Source organism: Elephas maximus, chromosome 13 (genome assembly GCF_024166365.1).
Source record: "Elephas maximus indicus isolate mEleMax1 chromosome 13, mEleMax1 primary haplotype, whole genome shotgun sequence".
NCBI classification, from domain to species: domain Eukaryota; kingdom Metazoa; phylum Chordata; class Mammalia; order Proboscidea; family Elephantidae; genus Elephas; species Elephas maximus.
Genome location: NC_064831.1, coordinates 47,439,319 through 47,467,158, shown reverse-complemented (window position 1 = coordinate 47,467,158; position 27,840 = coordinate 47,439,319). Strand labels below are relative to the sequence as shown.

At 48.7% G+C, this 27,840-nt stretch overlaps 1 long non-coding RNA gene across 1 annotated transcript; it reads right to left on the bottom strand.

Annotated features, from left to right (window-relative positions):
* Nucleotides 1–20,538: 20,538 nt before the first annotated feature.
* On the bottom strand, nt 20,539–24,327 carry LOC126087711 (uncharacterized). Its single transcript, XR_007519834.1, has 3 exons — nt 24,125–24,327; nt 21,819–22,171; nt 20,539–21,012 (listed from the first exon to the last, which is right to left on the bottom strand). It is a non-coding gene; the product is annotated as an uncharacterized LOC126087711 (long non-coding RNA).
* Nucleotides 24,328–27,840: the final 3,513 nt, after the last annotated feature.

Sequence of the window (27,840 nt, the reverse complement as noted above, 5' to 3'; positions counted from 1 at the left end):
CTGTGGTATGCAGATGACACAACCTTGCTTGCTGAAAGCAAAGAGGATTTGAAGCACTTACTGATAAAGATCAAAGACTACAGCCTTCAGTATGGATTACACTTCAACATAAAGAAAACAAAAATCCTCACAACTGGACCAATAAGCGATATCCTGATAAATGGAGAAAAGATTGAGGTTATCAAGGATTTCATTTTACTTGGGCCCACAATCAATGCCCATGGAAGCAGCAGTCGAGAAATTAAAAGATCTGTTGCACTAGGCAAATCTGCTGCAAAAGACCTCTTTAAAGTATTAAAAAGCAAAGATATCAGGTGTTTTCAATTGCCTCATAGGCATGTGAAAGCTGAACAACAAATAAGGAAGAACCATGAAGAATTAATGCCTTGAATTACAGTGTTGGCGAAGAATATTGAATATACCACGAACTACCAGAAGATAATGAAAAAATCAATCTTGGAAGAAGTATAGCCAGAGTGCTCCTTGAAGTGAAGGTGCCAAGACTTCCTCTCACAGACTTTGGACATGTTATCAGGAAGGACCAGTCCCGGGAGAAGGACATCATGCTTGGTAAAGTGGAGGGCCAGGGAAAAAGACGAAGACCCTCAATGAGATGAACTGACACAGTGGCTGCAACAATGGGCTGGAACGTAGCAATGACTGTGAGGATGAGCAGGACTGGGCAGCATTTCGTTCTGTTGCAACATGGGGTCACTGTGAGTTGCAGCCAATTCAAGGACACCTAACACAACAAGTTGAATGTGTACTCACACACGATCTGTCTCTGAGGTAAACGGGTAAGGAAAGCAGATGTCATTATGAGCAGCTTCCTATATTGGGATGTAGCTTTTATATCAGGTAAGAGCACGGAGCTTCATTTTTTTCTTCCCATTGATTCAGTGATTGCCCCCTTTGGCTGAATAGGGAAGATGGGCCCAGACCACGCAGCTGCTGTGAGAAATGCAGGATTTAAAGACAGGCAAGATGGGGGTGGGGGAGGCCCCAAAGCTCTAGCCAGGATAGCATTAATGGGGTTGTGGGGGTATCCCAGGCTCTAAACCTTGGCAAAACTGAAGCAGCTTTTCACACCTGGTTACCTCTTAAGTCATTGCCCCAGGTCCCTACTTTGCATTCCAGCATCCCAGAGACACAGCTACACACCCACACCCCACACCCCAACCCCATTGTCTTATTCCATTTCCCATTCTCCCAGGTCGGTGATTGATAACCATTAACCATTCTAAATCTTGGCTATTTCAGAAGTAACTGCAAATTGGTAAACAGTGAAAAGACTTTAAGACTCCTAAGAATGACTCTCTCTCGTGGTGGGATTTCAGATGATGACTGTGTGGGAGTAATGATGGATTTGTCATAGGGGCCCCGTCTGCTTTGTCTATTCAGAAAGCTCCCCACATCTTACGATAATCCCTGACCTCCTTATCTGCTTGTCAGGCTCAGAGGGGAATAACTCTCCCTGAAATGAAGGAGGGTCAATCCCTCCTATACCACCTGGCTGAGAATGGGGCAAGGTGGTTTCCTAAGGGTTGGAGGTGACGGGGGTCTGGGCCAATGCCTACTACGACATCCAAAACAAACCTGTGGGTGGGGTACCCCTGGGGGAAAAGAAGACACAAGCAACCTCAGAGAGTGTGGTGAGGACAGACAGTTGGTGAAGGCCTTAGGTGTTGACTAAGGACCTTGGCGTGAGTAGCATTATGTTAGGCTTTCTCAGTAAGACAAACTAGAGGGAGGAGAGCCAGTAGATCCAGTGGTGGCTGCTGGGGTGAGAAAGTAAAGGGACTTATCTGAGACTCACTTTAAAGGAAGCTCTTGGAGCTCATTGGACCTAACTTCCTTGCTTAAGAGATGTGGACATGGAGAAAAAGGCCAAAAGACATGGAGTTGCTGGAAAGTGAAAGTCACATGGTCAGAGGGGGGCCTTGGACAGACCAGAAGCCTACTCCTTCATCTCAGTTCCATTTACTCTGAAAAGACTTTCTGAGCACTGGGCATATGCCAGCACGTGCTACATGCTAGGATGTAGTGGAGGCCCCTGTCTCAAGGAGATCACCGTCAACTGACACATCCTGGATTAGTTTCCTACTGCTGCTACAACAAATTACCACAAACTTAGGGCTTAAACAAGGCACACTGATTATCTTACAGTTCTGTAGTTCTGACATGGGCCTCGCTGGGCTAAAATCCAGGGGCCAGCAGGGCTGTTCCTTCTGGAAGCTCATTTGAAAATCCATTCCTTACTGGTTCCAGCTTACAGAGGCTGCCTGCATCCCTGGCTCATGGCCCCCTCCTCCATCCTGAAAGCCAGCAATGCTGGGCTGGGTTCTCATGTGGTACCATGCTTGCCTCCTCTCTGCCTGCCTCTTCCACTTTTAAGGACCCTTGTGATTACATTGGGACCTGGATAATCCAGACTCCACACCCTAGTTAAAGGCCAGGTGATTGCTGTTGTTGTGTGCTATTGTGTCAATTTCAACTCCCAGGACCCTATAGGACAGAGTAGACCTGCCCCATAGGGTTTCCAAGGCTGTAAACCTTTAGGAAAGCAGACTGCCACATCTTTCTTCTGAGGCTGATGGGTTTGAACCACTGACCTTTCAGTTAGAGCCAAGTGCATAACCTCTAAGCCTTTAGCAACATTAATTCCATCTGCTACCTTTTCGTTTGATGTTACATATACACGGGCTCCAGGAATTAGGATGAGGACATATTTGCAGGGTGGGGATGACATTATTCTGCCTATTACACTTCCGATAAGGCTTGGTGGCCACCCAGTTGTGGTGGGCGAAGGGCTGGAAATTTGAACGCTCAGGACGGCTGAACAAAGCATCCGAAGAAGAAAATTGCAGCTAGTCATGCTCCCAGGATGGAACCTTTGTGCACTAAACACAGAGGTCAGAGAGGGAAGCTTCGAGACATAAATGATTTGTGCACAGCTCCCTCACCTAGCCCACACAGGGCGTGTTTCCCAGAAAGTGGAAATTTTATGCAGGGTCAGGGAGGCCACGTTCTCCTCTGGGGCTAGAGGCCTAGTGTCTGGAATGAGCCAGAAGTTTAAAAGCTAACCTGTTATGAAGTTGGCCAAGAGCAGAAAGGGCAAAGCTTCTCAGCCCTGCCCTGGTTCACCCCACGCTTGCTTGCATAACTCCAAGCTAGCAACCGAGAGGTTTAGACACTCCAGGGCATCTCCCAGTTTCAGCCAGCAGGTGGGAGGTCGTAGAAACTCCAACCTGAATGGAGGCTTTCCCCCTGGTCTCCCTGTGTTCAGCTCTCCCTCCGCCCTTCTGCCACCCCAGTGACATTTCCGAAAGGGAAATCTGATCACATTGGTCCAGCTTAAGCCTTCCAGTGGCTTCCAGTAAAGTCCATACTCCATAGACAGGTTGACGAGGCCCCTCACAACCTGGGACCTGCCCTGTCCTACAAGCAGCTTGCTTTCCTGTAAACATGCCACCTTTTATCCCAAGGCCTCTCTCTGCAAGTCTTCCCTCCTCTTTCCAGAGAACTCTGGCTCATCTTCCAAGACCACAGCTCATTTGCCCAGGGGTTCCCCCCAGAGCTGTGTAGGTGCCTCCTTTGTTCAAATCCAGGGTGGTCCTGCTGTGCTGAGCACCTGGAGGGTGGGAGGGCTTGCACTGTGCTATGTGCCCTAGGGCACCTCCAATCAAAGGCCTGCTCAGTGAGTGCCCCAGAAATGCTCATCACATGAAGAAGGACTTTTACAGTGTTGGCATGCTCTTCTTGCCCACTTCTCTGGGAATTAGCAATACAGATGTAGGACCTCAATGAGCCTCCTCAATATCTGAAATTGGCCTAAGCCACAGGTAAAAGAAAAACATTGTCGGCCATAAAGGGACAAACATTGTATGATCTCACTTCTACAAATTACCTAGAATGGGCAAGTGTATAGATACCAAAGTTTATTAGTGGTCACCAGGGACAGTGGGAGGGAGGGGAAAAGGAGACTGACTGCTTAGGGGACACCGAGCTTCTGCTAACCAAAAAAAATTGGTGCCATTAAGTTGATTCTGACTCATAGCAACCCTATAGGACAGAGTGAACAGCCCCATAGGGTTTCCAAGGAGAGGCTGGTAGATTCAAACTGCTAATCTTTTGGTTAGCAGCCGAGCTCTTAACCACCGTGCCACCAGGACTCCAAACTTCCATTAAAGGTGACGGGAAAATTTGGAAACAGATAATGGTAATGTTTGAACAACATGGTAAACATAAGTAATGTCTCGGAATTGTACATGTGATGAATATTGAAAAATCAAACAACTTGTTACATATATATTTACCACAATAAAAAATATACAAAAGATAAAAAACAAAAAACCAAGCATATCAAAAAAGAAAAAAAAATGTTTTGGCAGATCTGATTGTTCGCAGTCATGGCCACAGTTAAGGGCCTCCATGTAGTCACACCCTCGACGGTGTGGTTTTGTAGCTTCTTCCATCAAGAAGGGGGTGCATTTCCTCGTCCCTGGAACCTGGCCTGGCCTTGTGACTTGCCTTGGCAGACAAAATGCACCAGAAGTAACCTTCAGGGGGACTTGAATGCTTGCGCTCCTCTCCGGGGACCCTGCCTCTGCCTTGAGAACACGCCTGGACTTGCCTACTGGAGGGCAAGAGATCAAGAGTGGACTGGTCTCTGGAGTGGAGCCAATTCATCCTACAGAGGCCATCCCAGATCGCCCCTCCCCTGGCCTGACACCAAACGACCACAGACACATGAGCAACGAACCCAGCTAAGTTCAGCCAAGCCTGGCCCAATCACCAGAACCACCCGCCAACCTGTAGACGCGTGAAAAATAATAAATGGTCGTTGTTTTAAGCTACTACATGTTTTAAGCTAGTGCTGAGTTTTGTTACACAGCAGTATCACGGCAACAGCTGATGCATCACAGTTGATGGGTGAGAAATGAGTGAACAATGAGCAGTTTCCTATCGTGGAGTGGGAGGAGAGAATCAAGGAATTCATCTTCTTAGATACATTAATTATTAAAGGCTCATTCTTGGGAAAATGAGGATCCTTTCCTCCTTCCAACTGCTCACTGTAAGATTGCTTTGCATTTGCTTCTTCCTGAAGTTCGCTGGGGACTGGAAGCAGGAATGGACTCCGATACGATGTTTTTCTGAATGGAAATAATTAATTCAATGCTTCCTGAAATTTTTTTTTTCCTGAAATAAGCACGCCATCAGAGACCTGTTTTTTTAACCTAATTTTTTTTAACAAAAAAAGAGTCTGGTATTTGTGGATGCTGGTTCCAGGAAGACATTATGGGGCCTGGTGGAAAAGATCACTTAGGGAAGGCCTTATTAGGAGCATCAAAAATAAAGACGAAGACAAGAGCCAGCCTGACCCTGCAGTTATGACAAAAGTGGGAGACAGAAGTCAGGCCAGGGAGACCAGAGACAGGAATACGGAGGAGCCTGGGGCAGCGATGCTGTACCTGAGGAACCCTGGAGATCTGTGGTGTGATCCCTTTAGCTCCCCTGAGCACAGCAATGTCTGCCTTGGGTAAATCTGAGTTCACTCCTAACATTCCCTCTAATTCACGGGGCCTAGTTCAAGGCTTATGTGCGAATCGCCCCAAAGCAAACACTAGAATTTTTCTTATTAAAGGTGAGGAAGGACAGTGACATTTTCCTGTCAATGTGATTTGTCCAACACTGAGAGTCCAGGTGACATCCCACTCTGGCCACCTCACTGAAGGGCTCCCTTGCTCCTCTCAACCCCGTGTGCTTCCAGGCACATATCTCTGACCTGACCTATAATTCCTGTGTTATTATCTAACTTGCCAAGCCTTTAAAGGTGTTGTACCTACTTCAGGTGCTAATGCTCAGCATTTAAACTGGCTAAATGAACTTTTACAGGCGAGCTTGTGAGCCCAGCTACCACCTACTGCTTCCGTGGGAAGGAGATGCGTCTTGGTTCTAATCAGCCAGTGGGCAAACGACCTTCTGTTGGGGCACCAGCCACCTCAAGGTGGACCACCTGCCCACAGTGTTCAGCCTTGAGCAAGGAAGAGGCACATCTCCCTGGGGGTTTTCAGTTCGACTAAGAACCGTCCTCACGATGCTGTGTGGTGTATCTCTTTCTCCAGTTCAGTTCAAACTCCTTTGATGAGAATTCCCAACCTCTGATCCAAAAGTAACCCCCCTCCCTTCCCTAAGCTGCTGCCTGCTCTCCTCTCCTCAAGGTTTTCAACTTCCTCCTCCTCACACGTCCCAGCTCTCTGCTTTCCAAATGCAACTTATAGGAGGGCCATAGCTGGAAGTCCTTGTCCTGCAACAGTGGTGGCCACATGACATCGCCATTCTTGCTGCATTGGTCCACAGGAGTCCACTTTGTTCCTCAGAAAACAGTCGTGCGGCCAGGCCCAGGTGGTCACAGCCCTGATAACACTGTTTGGGAAGGGCATCTGGCAAGCGGGCGTGCGGGGCGGAGGGAGGACGATGGAGATCCCCGCCAGCCAGCAGATCAGCCACAGCGAGCGTGGTGGGCAACGGTCTGCAGAGGTCAGGCCTGACACCCCTTATTAGACTGTTGCTTTGGCCATGGTTTCTTTCTTTCAGAATCCCTGGGGTGTAAACGGTTAACACACTCAACTGCTAACCAAAAGGTTGGAGGTTGGAGTCCACCCAGAGGCACCTCGGAAGAAAGGCCTGGTGATCTACATCTGAAAAAACAGGCACTGAAAATCCTGTGGAGCACATTTCTACTCTGACACACATGGGGTTGCCTTACCTCGGCCGCAACTGATGGTTTTTCTTTCTTTCAATTCTCCCTTCCTTCCACCCTTTTCTCTTATTTATTTTTAAATAAAAATAATTAGGGAAATACAGAAAAATTTACACATATACAAAAATAGAACATATAATGGGCCCCATATACCCCTAGCTTCAACATTGTCCACTACAGCCAATCTTATTTCATTCACACCCTCACCTGTTCCCCTCCTCCTGATTATTTGTACATAAATTGTAGGCATCTTCCTTTTTTTTCTGTAAATATTTCAGTAGCTCTAAAAGATAAGGATTCTTTTTTAAAAATAATGAAAAATACCTTTATCAAACCTGAAAAGATTAACAAATAATGCCTCAGTATTATCGAATGTCCAGCCAGTGTTCAAATTTCTAAATGTGTCAAATGTCATAACTGTTTTTTTTACAGATTTGTTTGTTTGAATCAGAATCAAATAAAACCCACACATAGCAACTGTCGATTAGTCTCTTTTAAGTCTCTCCCTTTTTTTAATATTATGATAAAAATACACATAACATAAAATCTAATGTAACCATTTTAAAGTGACATTAAGTACATTTCCCCTGCTACGCATCCATCACCGCTGTCCTCCCAGCCCTGGTAACCACTACTGTATTTTTTTGCAAATAATATGCCCATGTAAATAACACGCCCACACATGTAACGTGTGGCATAGCGTGCTTACAAAAATAACAATTACTTTGGACATGTTATCAGGAGGGATCAGTCCCTGGAAAAGGACATCATGCTTGGTAAAGTAGAGGGTCAGCGGAAAATAAGACCATCAACGACACGGACTGACACAGTGGCTGCAACAACGGGCTGGAGCATGACAAGAACTGTGAAGGTGGTGCAGGACCAGGCAGTATTTTGTTCTATTGCACATAGGGTCACCTTGAGTCGGAACCAGCTTGACAGCACCTAACAACAACAACATAGAAACAGGAAAAAGATCAGTGGTTTCCAAGAGCTGAGAGGAGGATAGAGGGAGAGGGATGAACAGGTGGGGTACAAGGCGTTTTTAAGGTCATGAAACTACATTCTCCGTGATACTGTCGTGGGGGACCCCTGCCATTATCCGTTAATCAAAACCCATAGAATCGTCTAATCCAGAGTGAGCCCTAATGTAAACCAGGGGTGTTAGTTAATGCCGTTCATCAGCTCTGGCGAACGTTGCACGGGAACCCAAGATGTTGCCAGCAGGGAAACGGTGTGCAGGAGGACCGGATGCACGGGAACACGCTGTGCTGCCTCACAATTTGTCTGCAAACCTAAAACTGCTCTAGAAAACAAAGTTTACTAAAAACAAACAACAACAACAAAACCCATCAGGGTGGTACTGAGCCTGGGTGGTTGGGGGTGTCACCAGGGGACGAAAGATGACGAGCTGCTCTTTAGACACGCTGAGTTGGCAGTGATGGCAAGTTAAAAAAAATAAACAAATAAAACAGGTTATCCCGTAGACCACTGAGCAAAGTAGGGTCCCCACTGCTGTTCAGAGAGGCAAGCAAGGCAGGACCTTGCGAGCGGCAGCCGGGTTCTTCTGGCAAAGGGCCCAGTCAAAGCCTTTGCCGAGGGCTTTTCTGACTGGCATGGAGAGGGTTAAGGGGCTGCAGAAAGCTCAAGCTAATGAAATCAGACCAAATTCCAGCAAAACTTCATTATTTCAGTGTTGATTAATTAAAAATGAGTATTTCAAAGCCACCGCTAGCCCGCAACCCACTGGACATCTTATTGCTGTTTAATAAGAATGCTGAGATAAGCTGACCCGGTAAATGCAAAGTCCACTGGGGGTTTGGAGAATTTTTCTTTTTGTTCTTTGAGTTTCAAATTAATAAGGTGTTATTGTAGGAAAAGTTCAGGTACCTATATGCAACAATGCCAGCAGGACCCTGGCTGCCATGTAATATGGCTCTAAAGTAATTAATTTTTCTCCTTGACCTGGGAGTCTAATACACCTAGAGCTATAAATTTTAGTTTTTTCCCCAGAAAATTTCCACTGTGTTTTAGTGGAATCTAGTCCATCCACACAAAACCAATTTTGAAAAAACACAATTCAATTGATCAACTATGTATTTAACATTTTTTTATTATAACAATATGTATACAACAAAGCATACAAATATTTCATCGATTCCTACATGTACACTTCAGTGACATTGATTGCATTCTTCAAGTTGTGTAACCTTTTTCACTCTCTTTTTCCAAATGATCCTACCACCATTAAGGTATTTTCAATGCACTCTAAGCCAAAACCCCCTCCTCCCCGCTCTCTCCTACCGCTGGTAACTGCTCTTTACTTTTGATTTCTAAGTGTTTTCTTATTTCACGTTAAGTGATGTCACACACTCACTACCTGTCCTTTCGTGTCTGGCTTATTTCATGCAGCATTACGTCCTCAAGGTTGATCCGTGTTGTGGCATGCGTCAGGATTTCATTCTTCTCTGTGGCTGAGTGATATTCCATGGCAAGTATGTACCAAGTCTTGTTTATCCATCCTTCAGTTGATGGACATTTCTGTTCTTTCCACCTTTTGGCTATTGTGAATAGTGCTGCAATGAACATTGATCAGCTAGTATTTTAAAAACAATTAGTTAGCTATTACTGCAAAGTAGAGCACTGCCCAAGTGGGGCCACCTGAGCAGGCCAGTCTGGCCGCTGACCCCATTCTGGGTGGGGACCTCAGCTAGGCTCCCAAAGGTCCTCCCGGCTCCCTGACCTGCTTGGCCATTTGTTCTTGCCCACAGGGGTCTCCTGCTCAGGCCCCTGCTCCAGGGCTTCATCAGGCCACTGCAGCTGCCAGTCCCTGGAGGTCTACCTGGCCCGGCCCAAGTCCACCAGACTGACCTGTACCCGGTCCTGTCTCCTGCATTGGTGCTCGGCTGTGACTCCAGTACCAGGTGAGTCTGCTCACCTGTCTTCACAAACTGGAGTTTGTGCCTGGGCACAGCGTTGGTGAGCAGGTGCCAAGACTGCCTAGAAGTCAAGGACTCTCCAGAAAAATGACTGTCACTCTTAGGCCACATCCGGTTACACAGAAACAAATGAATGTATTTGACATTTGGAATTCATATCTTCTGTTTTGGGGCAAACAGCTACTTTAAGAAGACAGGTACATCTACTCTGGGGAAGGGGCTTATCATTGGAAGAAGAGGCCTTAGCTCTCTCCACCTTCCTGCCTTTCCCCGTCAGCCACACACCCTGGGGGCTGGCATGGCCTCCACACAGGCGAGATGCAACAGCTTAGAGGACTTCAAGTTGTGGGTGATACGCAAAACACACGAAAAATTCAAAGCCCTTTAAATCCCAATTATTTTATTTAAATATAATTATGAAATCATTTATAATTTTTTACTTAAATTTAATCTAAAGTGGTTTGAAGTGTTTATTGATAATTATATAATTATCACATTATTAAAAATAAACATTTCTACAGCATATACAGTGTGCTGTGTTTATTAGTCTTTTTCATTTGTAACTTACTTTTATGTATTCTTACAGAACTGCTCACGATGCCTTTTGTTTCCATGTACGAGGCTTACAGAAAGAAAAAATGTCTAAGCTCCAGAGCAATGGCACTCGAATACAAATTCTACTATAAACTTCCTCTGTAACTACATTTAAGTATGTAATAGCAATTATTTTAATATGACATTTGTAATCCTCTTTGTTTACTCTTTCCAAGATTTCATGCAGCAGTTATAAAAAAGGGTTGGAAACCTGTCATCTTAAGATTAACAGGTCAAAAAGGGGGGGGGGGTCCTCTGAAGCTGTAACTCACCAAGCTTGTTGTAGCTCCTTATATTCCCTTCCAACACAGCCTAGAACCTCTCTCCAGCACCCCACATTCCTTCCATAAGCTCCCCAACACTACTGCTGGGCTGGGAACTCAGAGGAAATGCAAGCTAAAGCCCTCCCACCCGACAGCTTTGGGCCCTCCCTGGGCTGAGGTGCGTCCTCCCCCAGTGGGTCAGGGCTCAGCACTCAGGTGCCCCCGGTTCCCTGCCATCCCCTGGCTAGGAACTCTTTCCCCACCTTGCTCTGGAGCCCGTCTCTTGTGGGAGAAGCTATGGTGCAGCCAGTCCCAGAGGCCCCTCTGATCCCCCACCCCAGGGCTCATTGTCAACCTTCTCAGGTACAGGAAGCAGGTGTCTGAGAGGGTGTGAGGACTGGTGACTGCTGGGCGTCTCCTTGGCCTCCTCTTGAAGGTCGTCCTGGGTGTGTCACACTCAAGGATGTGAGCTGCCACTGTGGACATCACAGCTCAGGGCTCTGGTGGCTCCCGTTATTTCCCACCATCAGCAAAGGCCCATCTCTTCCTCTTCTAAGCCTGAGGTCTCCATTTTGACTTCCTGCTTCTCCTCCCAAGAGGGGTGGGGGTGCGTGTTAGGGCGGAGTGTGTGGTAGACACACCTGGGGTGTGATCCCTTGTGGTGGCCAGCCTGGTGACTTCCCTGGGGTCCAGGCTCCTCCTGCCCTGCCACCCCTTCCTACCAGCTGTCACTGAGTCAATTCTGACTCATGGCTACCCCATGTGTGTCGTGTAGAACTGGGATCCTAGGGTTTTCAATGGCTGGTTTTTTGGAAGTAGATCCCCAGGCCTTTCTTCCAGGGTGCTTCTGGGTGGACTCAAACTTCCAACCTTTCAGTGAGCAGTTGAGCATGTTAACTCTTCGTACCATCCAGGGACTTCAGCCTGTTCCTAGGACCTTCCGAAGTCCTAGAACCAAGTTACCAATAAGAAGGACTTTATGTCCATCGACAGTGTGGGAAGTGTTGTTTATTACCCACTTCTCTCCCCTCGGCCTTCTCAGACCCCTAAGCTTTCCAAGCTCCCAGCTCTCTGTAAAGGTAAAGCAGATTGCACAGAGCTGCCTGCCTGGCCCCAAATGCCCCATCAAACCCTGCTCCCACCCTTTCCTGACCTCCAACCCCTTCACCTTCAACCCAGACCCAATACCAGCCCCCTCCCATCTCCTCAGCCCGAGCGGGTCTTCATTAAAGGCCTCCACTTGCCCCTCGTGCCTCAACAAGGAAGTACAGCTTGTCCAGAGACAAGCCAGATTCTATCAAAAGATTTTACAAGGTCAAGACTTTTTCACATAGTTACTGGGCACAAAGGATATCTTTTCTAAATAGACGGGTTGATAAATGGACAGAAGATTACTGAGATATGTAACACTGTGCTTCTTGTTCAGACATCAACTGTCGTCATATTAGCAAACCAGGTGTGGACATAGCCTCCCTAACTTAAGAGCGGTTTTGTTCAAGAGTGAGCCGTTGGTGAATGCGGTGCTTGTGCAATGCTGCCACCTGGTGGGCATTTCGCAGAATAACCGCTCTAACAGCCCTTATGGAGCCCTAGGGGTGCAGTGGTTAAGAGTTCGGCTGTTAACCAAAAGATCGGCAGTTCGAATCCACCAGACTCTCCTTGGCAACCCTATGGGGGTAGTTCTGCTCTGTCCTATAGGGTAGCTATCAGTAAAAGTAGCGCCTATTTAAAAAAAACTGAAAACAGAAAAACCGAACCCGTTACCGTCCAGTCGATCCAACTCACAGCCACCCTATAGAACAGAGTAGAACTACCCCATAGGGTTTCCAAGAAGCAGCTGGTGGATTCAAATTGCTGACCTTGTGGTTACCAGCCAGCTCTTAACAACTGCATCACCAGGGCCTATCCCTAAAATCCAGAAGACAGACTGAAATTTCAAATTGGTTTCCGTATTGCCTACTAAATGCCTGTGGATCAGGCCAAATGAAAGGAGTGAACACTGGCATTCGTCTCTCTTGCTTTTGTCTCTAAATAAGCCAAATAGCTCAGTTACATCCGTAAGACATTATGCAAAGAACAATGAATTTAAAATTAGTAGATTCTGGTCAAATCCCGCTTTTGCAACCTGCTAAATTATAAGACTTGGAGAAGTTACTCATCATCTCGAGGGCCCATTTCCTTATTTGGAGGATGGAAATAGTAATAGAATTCTTGTGAGGATTTCACGAGGTAGTACACAGGTGGTCCCCGACTTGCCACGGGTGCCATTCCTAGGACTCCATGGTAAGTCGGTTCTGAAGTAAGTCGAGTACCTTCTTTTTTTAAGTTTTCATTATTATTGACGTAGCCTGCTATATGGCAGTGTTTTGAACAGTAAGTCATAACATTGAACATCTTTGAGTGAACATCTGAGAATGATAACATCAGAAATTACGAGCTGCAACTTTGCGTGTAGCACGTATTAACCAAAACCAAAACTAAACCTGTTGCCATCGAGTGATTCTGACTCACAGCAACCTTACAGGACAGAGTAGAACCGCTCCACAGGGTTTCCAAGGAGCAGCTGGTGGATTCGATCTGCCGACCTTTTGGTTAGCTACAGAGCTCTTAACCGCTGTGCCATCAGGGTTCCATAGCACATATTGCTAGCCATAAAATGTACAGAAAAAAAGACGATCGTTCCCGTAACTCGAATACATTGTAAGTTAGTGACTATCTGTATGTAAAGCTGTTACCCCACGGCCGAGTCCATGAGAAGCCCTCAAGACTGAGCAGGCCTGCTGTAGAACCTAAGTCATGGCGGGTGCCTTCATGGAAAGAGGACGTAACGTTTCTATCCTTAGTGGCTTTGACATAATGATCTTTTGGTCACTTTGTATGGCTTCTAATGAGCGTCCCTACCCAAGCCAGTGTTGCAGTACTTCCCATGCTCCTGGCAGTGGCTATGGTTGGGATGGAACCCTCTCTCAGCTGGTGGGTAGCTGTGCTTGGTGCTCTCTGGTCACAGTGCCCGGGCGGTGCCCACCCCCACGCCTACACTGGCCCGATTGAGTAGGCAAATGGCAGAACCAGCATCTCCAAAGGCTGTGACCCTGTACCACCTGGCAGCCCAAGTAACACCTCTGAGCCTTGATTTCTTCATTTGTAAAATAAGGCTAATGTAGCAAGATGAACTCTTTAGTAAAAAAAAAAAAAATTGTCTTTTGGATTTGTTTCCTGTGTTGGGTAGGAATGTCCTTTGGCTACTACTTTTGCTCTGAGTTTCCGAAGAAGAATAAAGCACCTTCCCCCCGCCCTGACCCCACCCCTGACCCTCACTATGGGAAGAAGAGACCACTTTGTGTTTTTCTCACCTACCCACCCCAACTCCCCAAGAAAAGAGCTCTTAGGTTTTAGGTCTATGGGGGCGGGGGGTGGAATAAGCCGGGTGGTCCCAGAGGGGAAGGGGAGAGGATTGGTGTCTTCTGAGTTGAGGATGGTCAGTCAACAGTGCCAAGACAGGTGGGCCAACAGGGGTGGTAGTCTCAGCAAATGGTGAGGAAAGGGGGCCATGCTCCAGACTGCTCATGGGAGGGAAGGCAGCAAGAATGCCTGGAAGCAGAGCCCCCAGGGTGACCCCTATCAAGGAGCAGAACCCAGAACGGAAGAGCAAGTCTCTCAGCAGTGCTCATGATGGCCTGAGGTCTGCTTCCCTGGACTGTGCAAGACTCCTTCAGGTCCGTGGGACCCAGGGAGCAGGAAGGGCCCCCAAACAACATAGGTTGGATTTCCTTCCAAGCCTGGGGGATGGGAGCTAGAGCACTAAAGGGAACTGATGGCCTTTGTACCTGAGTATCACGGAGCAGCCCCTCCCTGTGACCCGACATGCCATCTTAGCTGTTGGGAGGATTCCATGAGAGGCATGGAACATTCTGGGCCCAGCAACACTGCCTAATGACTGTTGGTGCCTTTCCTGGCCATCACATACTCATTTATTAATTTTTAGAGTCTCTGAATATAGTGGGCGGGCCCACACCCAGAGAGAAAGGCTCAGAAAAGGACTTTCATGACCCACTTCTTGACACCCCAGAAAGTGCCCTTCACACCACAGAACTCTCGCTCCAGGGCCCATGTTTTTAGTGGAAGCTTGTCAGTCAGAGGCTCACATCCTGTGGGTCTCCCTCCTGGACTAAATGCCGAGGAGGAAAACTTCCACTCAGTGAGAGGGAGAAAGCCAGGGTCTACTTCTGGGGACTAGAGGGGAGGGGGAGATGCCTCCTGCTCCACAGAGAGCCATCTTTCATCTGATTTCCATTACAGAGGACAGTGGCACCCACCCCATGAAGCTCAAGGGAGCTGTGGAGGCTGGGCCCTGCTGGGGAGGCAGTCCATACCCGGCAGGTACCGCCTGCTTCCCTCCACTCCAGAAAGAACTCTACTTTGTCCTTGGGTGGCCTGGGCCAGCCTTCCTGCCCTTTTATTCCCAGAGCCCCACTCCCAGCCTGGGGGCCTCTGAACCCCACTATAAAGATGTGGGCAGCATGAGGAGGGGGCAATGTCCTCTTACGGCCCCTGACACCCACCTGAATGTCCCAATGAGCCCCAAAATGTTCCAGAAGAGAAACAAGCTGTCAGAAACACACTGAGAAACCACCCAGAGGACTTGAAATCGCCTTAGAACTTGGGAAACATAAGCATAGTTCTCTGTGGTCTGCAGCGTGGTTTTCACAGCCGGGGTCTAGGAACAGACATCAGCTCTGAGAACCACATTAGGGGAGAACCCCCCAGCCACCTCAGTCAGGCTGCACCTGGGAACAGCCACCACCTGGCTGGACGGAAGTCTCCCTCCCCGGGGTGCTGCCCCAGTGCCTTGCCTTTCCAGCTCCACCCAGGCTCTCTCTGCTCCTGAGCTGGAAGGGCCCAAGCCTGGCCCTGGAGATGCAGCTCTCTGTGTCATGCAGGCCCTGTTGGCCGTGGGGGCTGGTCAGCACAAGGAGTCAAGAATGAGTGCTCCCCCCCGGCAGTGCCCTCCCCGGTCACGTTGCTCTCAACCCCAGGAAGAGCACCCTGGGATTGACGGGCGGGGAGGACAGTGACTGCCTGGTGACACCGGTTTCCTGTGCAGGCCATGGTCTCCCTCATTGGAGACCAAAGCCCCTTCTCACAGTTCCCCTCCCTGAGGGCTTCCCAAGCACTTTCTTGTTACTGTGTGACTCAGGATTCTGTGTGTGAAAAAGACTCCAAAAGACCTCCCTTTTGGCTAAAGAAGAAACTGAAGACCAGAAAGGTTGTGGGGTTTACTCCAAATCACATAGCATGTTAGTTAGTGGCAGAACCAGGCCAGACAGCTTGGGGTCCGCAGCCTTTAGAGCAGAGGCTTGGGCTTGGGCTACCATTAGAATCCCCTGGGGACCTCCCCCTAAAAAAATAAAACCAAAGCAGTTTCTATAGAGTGTATTCCAACTCATGGTGACCCCCCGTGTTGCAGAGTAGAACCGTGCTCCATAGGGTTTTCAAGGCTGTGACCTTTAGTGAGCAGACTGCCAGGCCTGTCTTCTGAGATGCCTCTGGGTGGGTTTGAACTTCCAACCTTCCAGCTAGTCGTCGAGTGCTTACCTGTTTGTACCACTCAGGACTCTAGACCCCCTATGCAGACTGTTGTAAGTAGTCAGGTCGGCACGGTCACCGGCACACAGTAGGACTTCATCAAATGTTGGCTTAGGGAATGCAGGTTGGGTGGGAGACCAGCAGTCTTTAACTAGATTCTGCTGTGTTCAAAAGTCCCCTTTGCAACTTGACAACAGTGCCTTCTAATGGCAGGCTGCCTGAGTCCCATCCAGTTCAGTCAGGGCCAACGTCCCTAGGAACTTCAGTGTTCAGGGTTCTTGAGCCCTCACTACACCATGTGAGACACTCTTGCAATGAAGAGAAAGGCAAGGTAACACTGGCTTTGTTGTTCAGAGAAAAGCAGAAAGATCATTTTCTTGGTTAAAAAAAAAAAATCATCAAAGCAGGTCTTTCCCTCTTGGCAAACGCTAAGCACGTAATTCCTTCCAGCAGTCTCAGCCAGGAGTTGGTGGTGAGTGACCACTGGACATGGTGACTTGAGAGGCACAAATAGTGGCTGTGGGAAAGGGTCAGCTGAAGGACAGCAGGCACTAGCGAGCCACTCTGGGTTCTTGAGTACCAGAGGGGCATGATACACCGAGGGCTGGAGGATGATGGAGAGAGGAGGGCAGAGGCATCAGCAAGCCTCTTGGGCCCCATGCCTTTCAGTACCTCCCGCCTACCAGCCCTGGAGCTCACCCAGACCAAACACCTCTCAGCATGTCTCTCTCACTGATAAAATGCTGGGCATAAGACAGCCCCCAAGCTGTCGCGTTCCTCCCGCTCAAACTCTGATCCTGTGAATGGTTGCAGTTGCCATCTTCCTAGGAGAACCGCACAGAGTATTGCCTCCACAACCAGCGATGACACTGACAAGCATGTCTGCCTTTTGTGGAGAACATCATGTGACTGAATCATACACGGGGAAGAGTCCTCATCCTGGCCCTGAGGTTCCACACAACCTGGGCCCTGACCTCACCTTCTGCCCCAGCACACTGGTCCAATGTCCTTCAACATTCGAGGTGAGTGCCTACCTCTGGGCGTTTCACATGCTGTTCCAGCTCCCTGGATGGTCTTCTTCTCAGCATCTCCATGATCCCTCCCTCACTTCATTTGGGTCCCTGCTCAAATGTCACCTTCTCTCTAAAACAGCACCCCCATGCTCCTTCTTGATCTTTCTTTTCACCTCTTACAGCTGGCCCGTATTTGTTGTCTATTGTCTGTCACCAGCCACCCCAGCCGAAGAGCAGGGAAAGCTGAGGGCAGACCTAGACTGTGTTGGGCCCTCAGACAGTCTACTTGTGGAGTGAACACCCACTAGGGCCAGGCACTTTGCCAATCACCCAGTCCTGGACCTAGACCTGGGCAAACAGCACTCTCTGGTGTTGGTTTCCTTACTTCTGAAACGAAGAGGCAGGAGGTGGCCTGGAGGGGCCCTTGCAGTTCCAGGGCTCCTGACCGGGCCAGGTTAAGAGTGAAGACAGGAGCCTGTATCTCTCTCCTATGGTCATGTGGTGGCTCCTTCTTAACTCAGGACGCAGGCTCTGGCACATCCCAGAGTGGGAAAACACTCAACCCTTGGTCACATGGGCCTTCTGCTGCTCCATGGTCATGTGGGTGGGTCCCACGTGCCACTTTCCCTCCCTCCTTCCCTCCCTTCCTCCTTCCCCCCTTTCATCCCCCCCTTCCTGCCTTCCCTCCCTCCCTCCTTCCCCTCCCTCCCTTCCATCCCTCACTTCCTCCATCCCTCCCTCCTTCTCTCCTTTTCTTCCCTCCTCCTTTCCCAGCTCACAGGGCTGTTGTGAAGATCAGAGCACAGAAAGCTGCAACCCTGTGTGCCGGCTGCACATTCACTAGGTCCACGCTCTGCTGCAAGTGGACAGCACCTGACGTGCCAGGCCCTGTGGGCACTTGTTCACCACATTATACTCAGCTCCTAGTACCATGCCTGACACATAACCTGGACTCAGTATTTATTGCATGAATGGATGCCTGACTGGGGTGCTGGGGAGATGGTAGCCTCTGTAGCTCCCACTGCTTCCAGAAGGCCTAGGAAGGCTTTCACCTGTGCAGGAACCTGGGCAGGGTGAGAGGGAATCCCCCTACCAGCTTTATTGCCCTGGAGCCCAGGCCTGTAGCTCCACCCCACCTGTGTACCAGCAACCTGGGAGACCTCAGTTCGCTGTGGGGAATAGTGGCAGGGCAGGGGGCTGCCCAGGCTCCCTGTTCAAAATGGGGGTCCTTTTCAGGAACAGTTTCCTATTCCTTTGCAGAAAGGGGCCTCAGGGGCTGGGCTGTTTGTCTTTGGAAATAGGTAAAGGCATCACCCAGAATTGCTTCTAAAAGGGGCCTGGAAAATGTTCAGGGAAGAATTTATTTTTACAAGCAGACTTCTGCCAGACACACATTGTATCTTTTGGGAAAATGCTGGATCTTGACTAGTGAGGGAAGAGAGACAGGAAGCAGGGCTGGATGTATTCATCAAGGCCATTGCTAAGCAGAGGCTCCAAACTATGAGAGTGCCTGTCTGGGGTGGGCAGTTCAAGGGTGAGTTGGGGGTCCAGCCAAGGAGGCTGAAGGGGGCTGCAAAGGGTATGGACCAAGCACTTCTCTCCTGTGGAGGAGTCTCCAGGCTCCCCTCAGCTGACAGGGCCATACAGCTGTACCCAGCAGCTCTTCTGCAAAGCTGGGTGGGAGCCGATTCTAGGACATCAAATCTCATTTCAGATGTTCTGGGAATTCTCTGTCTAAGAAACAACAGCCGTCAGTTGTCTGAGGCCAAACCACACATTGAGCCTACACAGTCCGATGTGGACCCAGCATCATGTGTGCCCCTTTCCCACGGTAGTGTGTTCTGCTAAGCAACAACTAGTTCCTTGGGGAGCAGGGTTCCTTCGTGGTTAGGGGCGAGCATACCACAGAACGGAGTATAGGTGCCTCAGTAGTCCCTCTGTTCCCAAGGGCTCCATTGACACCCAAGACTGTGGTGGAATTGAGTTCACCCACCTCGCAGTAGCTCATAACTGAGAAATGTATCATGGCGGTCTGGGGAGAGGATCCTGGCTCCACCCAGCACCCCTCAGAGCCCTCTGCTTCCCTTTATCCTGCCCTCCTCCCCAGCTCTCTTCAGGATATGTGGGTGAAGCACGTAGGGCAATGTTTCCACAAGGGAGAGACGTTGCTGCCAGGTTCTTGCCCACATTTGGGGTGCACCATGCTCATGACTTTAGCCAGGATCTGGAGCCCGTAATCCAAGACTTCCTTGTGGTTACAGCTGCTTAGTCCCCTCACTGTCCAAGGAGTCCTAGTGTGGACCCAATAACCACTCCCTCCCTCCTTCCCATCCTCCCTCCTTCCCTCTCAGCTGTTGTGTTTCATCTTTGGATTTCCATACACAGCCCTGCTTCCCACCCATCCTGTACTCTGTGAAGGCAGTAAGGGGGGGTCTGCAACCTATTTCCAAGATTTCAAAAAGCCCAAAGGAAATCATACATTTACCTCAATGAGGTTCCCAGACTAAATAAAACATTAAGTTTATTTGCTTTGGGCTGGAGTCATATCAACTCTGTGTGGCAACAGTGGTTATCTTGACTGATCAGAAGCGCTAATTGGCAGTTATATGTCTTTGATGAATAAAACTTAAAGAAACAAATTATTATTCAATAAATGTAGTTTGTTGGGTAGATAAAAGCTTTCAAAACATGGAACCCCTAGAGGAAAGAACTAAAAAGGAACTTTGGCGGTGAGGAAGGATGGGAACCTCTGATCTACGCAAATGTAATATTTTCATTAAAACAAAGCACACATTTTTCCATAGCCCCTTTGATGCCAGAGTTCTCATTAGTGAATTTGACTTCACAGCATTCTTACAAATAATACATTATTTGTGCCAGCTTTTCTCAGGGTGACATACCCAATGCTGGTAATAGCTGTTCCTTGGGAGTTAATATCAAAGGGTCCTCGAGGAAAAAACTTTGGGAAAAACAGAGCTAAGGAACATTAAACCATTTGTGATGGGGTTTTCAGAGATTTAATGGAGACTGTGAATTAAGAATCCCTGAGGAGGGTGGGCATTCCCCAAGGCACAGGTCCCATTTTTTGAGGCACAGCTCAGGTAACAGGTCTTCCACAGAGTACACTTTGCAACATGACAACAAAGGTGACCCACCATCCCATTGACAGCCTTAGGGGCAGACAAAAATAGAGGCGAAAGAGGGATGAAGAGATAGTGTAGGGGCAGGTGGGAAGGCAGGCCCCAGGACGGGGTAAATGTCAATGATCTCAACACTTCCACAACTCCACACTGCTCTTGTTCTGCTCCCCTGCAGAATGGAGGTGCAGAACAGGTATGAAACAGGTGTGGAGGACAGACAATGTCATCCCAGTGACCCGGATTCAAAAGAAATAGCTCAAGTGACTGCGGAAACCTTTGCTTCATCTGTTCTCAGCCCCATCTTGCCATCATCGTCTCCGAGGGCCACAGGAAGTGGGGAATTTGAGAAGTGTGTCAGCAGCCTTTAATGAACCTCAGTTCATCTGAGATCCACTAGGCAACCTACCTGACTCCTCACCCCTTAGGGCCTTTGGGGGTCCATCTTCCTTCCTTTGGGGCCAGCAGCACCTATACTGGTCGTGTTGGCAGAGAAGGCACACAAGGCCGCCTCTTGGCTCTTTAACAGCACACATTCACCACCCTTGGTGTGCTATGTATCATGTCCAGGTGCAACAAGAAAATTTAAGCAACCCATCCAGATGTCAACCCCCAACTCCAAATGTGCAAGAATCTGGAACAAGGCAGGTGTGTTCCCGATGGGGGCTTCTCCAGGCGGGTGCACAGACATGTGGCCGGATTTGCTTTCAGGAACCCCTTTTACAAAGAGATAAAGCAGGGCACCTAATCAGGCTGGAGGAGAAAGAGGGAAAAGTACAAATACTCCCCTAGGGGGCACTGAGCTCCTGTTCAGAAAAAAAAAAAAAAAAATCTGGAGACGGATAGTGATGATGGCTGCACAACACAGCAGTGTAATTAATGCCACCGAATTGGACACGTAAAAAATGTTGAAATGGCAAATGTTTTGTTATATATTTTTGTACCACAATTTTAAAAAAAGTGGGGGGGACATGTATTCAGCTCCTACAATATGCCTGGCCTTCTCACCCGTGTTCTTTTATTTCATCCTCATACATACCCAGTAAAGTGGCTTTATTATCTCCATTTTACAGAAGAGAAAACTGAGGCTCAGCAAGGTCCATGAGTAATTATTAAGTGGTCTCTGCGGCTCAAAGTCCCACAAGCTGCCTGAAATACTATTTCCTTAAAATGCTGTCTGACCTGGTTTTCAGGCTGGCTCCTTCCTTTTCTTGAGCTGCTGAGTAAGTTCACTCTCCAACCACTCCCCTTATCAGGTTCCCACACTTCTGGGTCACTATGCACCCATCCCAATCAGCTTAGGGGCGGATACCAAGAACTAGGAACAGCCCCTTTGCCCCCTGAGACTGCAGAATTGTTCAAAATGCCCAACCCCAGGAAGCCCTTGACCTAGCTAACCCTACCTGCTGGCTGTATAAGCCCTCTCCTATAGTCCCAGCTTGCTGTTACCCTGTCCCTGGATGCAACCCCTTTAGGCCCCCCCACTGCATGCTGTACTCCCTGGGACTGTGACTGTAACACACCTGCTTGCTTCTCATGGTCTTCCCAGCTCTTCTTTCCTGAGCCACACCTGACTTAACATTCCATGAGCTTATTAGAGCACTGTCTCCACACTTTGCTGCCTCCAGAATTCACGAGGCCTGTTTTGGTTTAAGAAAGATGGTTGCCCAGCAAAGAATCCTTAGAGAAGTCCCTGGAAGACATAGCTGAGGCACTGTGAGGAGGGCTGTTTCAGGAGGAAGCTGAGCGGTCCATCTGCCATCCTTTCTTCCCCAGTGTTGGAGGCAGAAAGCATGAAGGAGAACCACGAAGAAGATGCAGGCTGACCCCAAGGGTCTGGCTGAAGAAGCTGACCATCCGGGTTGTGACATTCGATCTAGTGATCAAAGAAGTGCTCAATACATTGCTAAAACTATGACTGGAAATTATTGAAAAGCTTTATCATAAAAAATCTGGAAATGATTTCCACTAGTGCTTTCTATCCATGCAGAACTTCTCACTTCTTAGGCAATTTCATGTCTGTGTTCTCATCTTATCATGTTACAGTCCTGGGAGATCAGTGTCCCACCTAACAGATGAGGAAACTGAGGCTCAGCAAAGTAGGGAAGAGGCCTAATTTATGCCTGACAGCTGGTTGTTTGAGAGAATTCCTTGTTTTCCCACAATGAACGATAGAGTGCAACGTCTTATCTGGAAATACCTCTAAGATAGTTGTCAGTGACTTGAATTGCTGAGCTTAGTTCATGTCTGTGGCAAAAGTAGGACTCCAGTCTCCTGGCACCAGAGCCATGGTGTCTCCTCCTTCTGCCATCCCATCTCTAGACTTAACAAAACAAGTCACTTTGCATAGATTTCAAAGGCTTTACACACCCAAAAATGGTCCCTGGATAGCTCAAACGGTTAAAGTGCTTAATTACTGGCTGAAAAGTTGGCGGCTTGAACTCACCCAGAAGTACCTTGGAAGACAGGCCTGGAGATCTGCTTCCAAAAGGTCACAGCCTTGAAAACGATGTGGAGCAGTTCTACTCTGCACACACAGGGTCACCATGAGTCAGAATCAACTTGACGGGAGCTAATCAACAACAACATACAAAATGGCACCCTGTCTCTGAAAATACTTTTTGATGTACTGTGAGACGGTCACCAAGTTGCCTTGACCAAGATATGGTGACCTCACATGCAAGCTGTCTTCTGCCCAGGAAGTTGTCTGGAATCTACACTGAGGTCCTCTGGAACCACAAGCAGATGACCACTTAGGAAATTGACTCAGGCATTGACAGTAAATTTAACACCGGGGCTTCTTCCAGCAACCACATTTGTTGAGTCAGGCTTAATTCTACCACAGTCCTTCTGGGCCCAAGGGTCCAAGTCCCTGGGCATCAAGTCTGTGAGGCATTCTCAGATTAGGTATTATACTTGGGTGCCTTTAGTGATAGGATAAAAATTCTGTCAATCAACAGTTACTGGGTTTCAATAATGTATCAGTTTAGCTGCCTTCCCCCCCCCCCCCCCCAGCAAATTCAACTGGGTACTTTGGAATATGCATATAATCTAAAGATTTTTCTAGCATAAGCTAAATGCTTAATGTTGTCATGGAATGCCAGTAGGGTTGAGTGAAATTAAAATGTTATTCTGAGGGGAAGAAAATAAAAAGTCTCTGGTAGGGACAAGCAGCCAATTTAGGGGCTCTGTGATTTCCACTTGTACTGATACTGCTTCTATTCCGCAGGAATAGGAATGGGCTGATTATGAAGCTCATTATTATGTTACATTGGTGACAGAGACAAGGAACATTTTAAGACACAGGAACAGAGAGTTACAGAGTTACCAAGTCACTGGTTAAGATAAGGAAAAGAGAAATGAGAAGATAAGGTAAAATAAATAAGCATTTTGGAGCCCACATCAGGTAAACAACTCTTTCTAATTAAGAAAAAATTTAAAGCATGAAAGAAAAGAAAAGGAGCTTAAAGACAGTTTCTGTCAGTGTGAAGTATTTCCAGGAAAGAATTAGGGCAACTCAGGATTATAATTTTCTTAAGCTTTTGATTGAAATCTCAGACTTTCATCCATTCTGCAGTTAGAAAAGCAGGAGGCCAGTGGCTCAACCTACAGTGAGCGGAAACAAAAAGCCAGAAATAACCTCAGGCTATTGAAATTCTTGGGAAGGGAAAGCCAGTGGAAAAGAGATGGCTGTTCAACGAACCCTTTGAGTCACCCCCATTCTTCCTACTTAGCTACGTGTCTTGGTCACCCACGTCAGGTAATTTCTGATGCCCATACTTTCCCTCTCAAGTTTTCTCCATCAAGCTTGCCCTCCCCCGTGGTTTACCTGAAGTCCTCCCTCCTGCGGCACAGGCTTCAGAGCGCCGTCGTCATAGGGCTGCTGGGTAGTGAGGTCCTGTGACCATGTTCGTCGTCTCACCTCCCCTCAGGAGAGAAGCTCCTGGGGGCGGAGGCCTTTCCTTTTCTATAAGAACACCCTCACACACACAGGGCTGCCAACGCTAGCGTTCCAACCATACTGGTATTTTAGCTCCCTGCCAGGTAAAAAGAATTCGTTAAAACCTCAAACATAAAACATTCTATCTCTATTTTACCATTAAAAAAAAAAAAATCTCTTGGCTGTGTATATAAAAAAATAAAATTTAGGAGTATTCTAAACCAAACCCATTGCCATGGAGTCAATTCTGACTCACGGTGACACTACAGGACAGAGTATAACTGCCCCATAGGGTATCCAAGGCTGTAATCTTTATGGGAGCAGACTGCCACATCTTTTTCCTGTGGAGTGGTTGGTGGATTAGAACCACTCACCTTTCAGTTAGCAGCTGAGTGCTTAACCACTGTGCCACCAGGGTTCCTTTCCTATTAGCATGTACCAGGGAGTGTTAGGCAGCCATTAAAGAGAGTAAGATCCATACCTACTGACCTGGAGGGATTTTGGGGATGTATATACTGTTAAGTGAGCAAACCAAGCAGGCAAGAATTGTATACGGTGTGCGTGGTGCAACGTTTGTGAAACAATGAACAAGTAGGAGTGAACAAGGACAAAGACACACACTTTCAACAGCCCTTATCTTATGGCGCATTGGGGTATGGACAAAGGTGACCTGATGGAGGAGGCCTAAGAGAAAAACGATTTGAAGAAAGCACTCAAAACTGCATGTATTAGCATAGCCATTCCAGGTTCTCTGAGGGCAGTAAAATTAAAACAAACAAATAAACCTTAAACCATAGATTTTTCGTTGGAGTAATTGTGGTAAAAACACAACGAAAGCCCTCTGTAAATGAAGACAAGGAGACTGGGGTCGGAGCGCTGAGCTGAGGGGGCAGAGCAGCCCGCCTTCTGTCAGGAGTGGGACACAGACAGGGTTCAGGTTTCTCCTGCCTCCTCTTCCTTCTGCTCGCCCCCCTTTCTCCTCTTCTCCCCTCCTCCACCTCCCTCCTCCTCTTTAACGCCTTCCCCTCCTCCTCTTCCCCCCCCCGCCGTCTCCTCCCTCCCCCTCCCCCTCCCCCTTTCCCCACCCCTTTACAGGAATCTCTGCCGAGGCAGTGGGGGCTTGCCCCTGGCTGTGGGCCTGCTCACCCCCAGGGAGCCTGTGAGCCTCTAGAGAAAGGGAAGGGCCCTCTTCTCCCTCTTTCGTCCGCCCAGAATCTGGTGGGATAAGTGACTTAGCCAAGGTTACAAAATTAGTCACCCAAAGATAGAGACCTACGACGGGTCCCTCCCACTCCAAGTGGGGTCTCTCTTCTGCATCGGGTGGCTGCAAGGAATGGATGTGGGCACGTTCCTGACGGCTCTGACAACCCCGCCGGGAACCGAGCGAGCGGATTCCTGGGGGTCTGGGTCCCAGGGGACGGCAGACGCTGCAAGCTCCCGCGCCCCAGGAGCCCATTACTGCACACTGCACGCAGCTCACTGCCTGAACCCCGATTTTTAATTTTCCGATTCGGAGTTGCCTGCTGATGCGGAGGCAGGTGGGAGCCCCGCTGACACCCACAGATGGCCTTGGGATGGCTTAGTGCAGTCCCGCTAACTGAGCTGCAGAAATGTCTGCGTGCAAATCAGCCCTAGTATTCAGTTACCGTAGGGCGGCGTCCGGTTTCGGAGGGCCTGTGGGCTCCCTTCCTCTGGGCCTTCTCAAAGCTCCATTACAGGCATACAGCAAGGACGGCTGGCAGCGCCCCCGCCCGCAAATGGAGGGTGCCCAGGCGTGGAGGTGGCTCCCTGGCCTCAGCCCCACCAGCCAATCCTGCTCCCACCCACCGTGGCCTTGGCTTCTGAGACCTCAGGCCGGCTGGCGCGGTCCTAGGGGAAGCCCTTCTTCCCACTTTCCAGCAAAGGCGCAGACTCAGAGACCCTATCCAGGCCTATGGGAGTGGGGTAGGGGTCCTGTCCTCTGTGATCCCCGCCCCTGCAACACGTGGTCTCCTCCCACACTGTCTGCCGCAGTGAAAGGTGACCCCCTCTGTCTACTTGCACAAGCTGCAAGGTCGGGATCCTCCCTACAGCTCCTCCCTCAGCTCCGTGGGAATCAATTGCCAAACCTTGTCCATTTTTTTTTTTTTTAATTGTATTTTGGGTGAAGATTTACAGAGCAAACTAGCTTCTCATTAAACAATACACATTGTGACATTGGTTGCCAACCCCACAGACCCCTCAACACTCTCCCGTTCTTGACCTTCGGTTCCCCATTACCAGCTTTCTTGCCCCCTCCTGCCTTCTAATCCTTGCCCCTGGGCTGGTGTGTCCCTTAAGTCTCTGTTATGGGCCTGTCTAAATTTGGCCGAAGGGTGAACCTCAGAAGTGACTTTGGTACTGAGCTAAAAGTTGTCTGGGTCCATACTTCCAGGGTTTCTCCAGACTCTATCAGACCAGTAAGTCTGGTCTTTGCATGTGGGTGAGTTAGAATTTTGTTCTACATTTTTCTCCAGCTCTGTTGGGGGCCCTCTATTGTGACCCCTGTCAGAGCAGTCAGTGGTGGTAGCCGGCACCATCTAGTTGCACTGGACTCAGTCTGGTGGAGGCTGTGGTGGTTGCGGTCCCTTAGTCCTTTGAACTAGTCTTTCCCTTGTGTCTTCGGTTTTCTTCATTCTCCCTTGCTCCTGAAGGGGTGAGACCGGTGAAGTATCTTAGATGGCTGCTCACAAGCTTTTAAGACCCCAGACAGTATTCACTGAAGTAGAATGTAGAACATGTTCCTCATAAAGTAAGTTAGGCCAGTTTACCTGGATGATCGCTGAGACCATGGTCCCCACAGGCCTCAGCCCAGTAATTGGGTCCCTCAGGGAGTCTGGAGGTGTCAGACCTTGTCGATTTAATCTCCTGAATTTCCCTCAAGCCCATCCTCGTCCTGCTTCCCGTCCAAGTTGCTCTCATCCCCTGTCTGGGCCGCTGGAGAGCCTCCTACTGGGCCTTTCTATGCCTTTGCCTCCCTCCAAATCAGCTGAATCTGGGTCTTTGGAGGTGGAGCCCAGGTGTGGGCACTTTGCAAACCCCTCAGTGATTCTCAGCCTATTCTCTGCACAGCAGCTGGGATAATTGTTCTGAAACACAAATTTGATGGGTCATTCTCTCTTTAAGGCTTCCCAGATGGCTCTTCTGATTAAGACAAAACTCTCCCACCCCTTGTCCCTGAGGGTGGGCCTCTGCTCACCCACCTCAGCTGCTCACCTCTCCACCCCTCCTCTGGGAGAGCCCATTCCCTCTGGCTTTCTTCCAGCCCTTCTCGTTGGTCACAGTCCTTTTTTCCCCTGCCCTGGAACACCTCCCTTCCATGTCCCACCCTCTCCTCCAAGTCCATTCTTCCCCACCCCAAGCAGGTCTCAGAGACCTGTGTTTTCCACTTCTTCACACTTCTGTTTGTGATTGCACATTAGTGAATGTGATTGTTGGATCACTGTTTCTCTCTCCCCTTCCATGAGGGGAGAACTCTGTCCGAATGTGTCATTGTCACAGCACAAGCTATGCATTGAGTTATGCCTGTTGAGTTGAGTGACTAGGTAGTTACAACCTGTGTTCAGGTGATGGCAATGATGGTGAAC